Raw genomic sequence first — 1,956 nt, forward strand, 5'->3', positions numbered from 1 at the left:
ACCTTCCTATTGTTGATGATGACTTGTGTTAATCATCGTTGTTGTTGATTTGTGACCCATTCCTTGATTGAGAATGGTTTCATATCTTCGTTGTGATCCGTTGATTGATTCCTGTTGAGGTGTGGTGTGTGCGGCTGTACCTGGATTGCAAGATTAGTGGTATGGGACACTAGTCACTAAGGTACGGCAGTGGTCCTCGTGGCCATGACGTGATTATGGAGTTTGTGGCCTTTGTGTAAGGTTCACGTGTTTATTTCTGGGATAACATGTGTTATCCAGGGCATGTGTTGCCATATGTAATCGGTACCCTCGTGTACTATGAAATCGGTGGTTCTATTGGAGGGACTGTTCGAGGGGGAACGACGGTTCCCGGGGGAATAAGGTTGGACTTGGTGTACAGGGGTCCTGGAGGTAAAGGTTGGAACTAGATATAAGGTCGGGGGTAGCCATAAGTTGGAACCGGGCATAAGGAAGGCATATCAATTCGTGATGAGTGATGTCACGAAGGCTTGTGTAGCCGTGGTTGTGTATTCCTCTATTTGTGACATGTGTTGTCACAAAGGCAATGTGTTGCCAATGGTTGAGTCCTTTCTCTTGTATCATGCATGCCGGGTGTTAATCTACTGTGTCATGGTAGATTATGCCTTGAGCCCTTTTTGTGAGTTGTTCTTACTTCTTGTGGTCTTGGGATGTGTTCCCGTATTCTTGTTGTGAGTGCATAGAGTCTTGTGTTGACTTATGCTCTTGGTTTTGAACTCATATACATATATATATATATATATATATATATATATATATATATATATATATATATATATATATACATATATATATATATATACATATATATATATATATATATATATATATATATATATATATATATATATATATATATATATATTCCGTTTCGCAAATGGTTTTACATATATATATTCTACCTATATATGACATTTCACATGTATTGGTGAGTTACTAGCATTATTCGCTGACCGGGCGTCGTCTCATCTTTTATGTATTTCTTTCAGGTGATGTGTAGACGAGAGCGCGGTCTAGAACCTGTTAGTGTAGATCCTGTTGTTTGAGTTGTTGTGGCCTGTGTGCCAAGGATAGACATTAGTACTCTTGTTATGTATGGATTTAGTTTGTGGATTGTGCAGATGTTAGCCTGTGCGTTCACCTCTGGGTGGGCGTGGCATAGAACCCTTTTCATTTCCTGTTTATATAATCCTTGTTTAGTCTTCCGCTGTGTTCGATGTTTTGGTTAGTTATCTGCATGTTTAAATTTAATTCTGCTTGGAAATTAAGGGGGTGTTACAGGGTTAACACCTGATGGTTCTCAACCCATCAAATTGTCATTATAGCTAATTGATCGCAACCAATTGGGGTATCATGCACAATTAACACAGAAGCCAAGCAACATGCAACCCACATTAACACATAAGGAGGGGGAATCATCGGAGAACACTTATCCTAATATAACTCATACCTAACAAACCACATCAAACTACTCACGACACTCCTAAGGGATCATACACCTTCCTCCTAGGCCAACGGGATACCAATTCAACTAGCATGCAATACACAAGACTCTTTCATCCTAAGAATGGTACCCGATACATCAAACTAGACTCACATACAACAAACGGGGTACAATGGGACAGCACAGGATACGGGGAAACATCAAACGGGGAAAAACATCACGACTCATACCGAAATTCCAGCGGGTGGCCGACGGGTGGCCGGCGGGTGGTGGTCCACCCGCCGACTACCCGCCGGCGGCGAACCATAAGCCAGCGGGCGCCCGACGGGCAGTCGCCTGCCCGCCAGCTACCCGCTAGGAAGAGGGCATGGGCAGCGGGTAGGTGGCGGGTACCCCTGCTGTAACACCCCGTGTTACGGCCTCTAACCCCAACTAACTATTTAATTACTTACCCTTAAAAGGGAATTGAATTC

This window comes from Ipomoea nil, unplaced genomic scaffold (assembly GCF_001879475.1).
Source record: "Ipomoea nil cultivar Tokyo-kokei standard unplaced genomic scaffold, Asagao_1.1 scaffold3105, whole genome shotgun sequence".
In the NCBI taxonomy this organism is placed as follows: Eukaryota; Viridiplantae; Streptophyta; class Magnoliopsida; order Solanales; family Convolvulaceae; genus Ipomoea; species Ipomoea nil.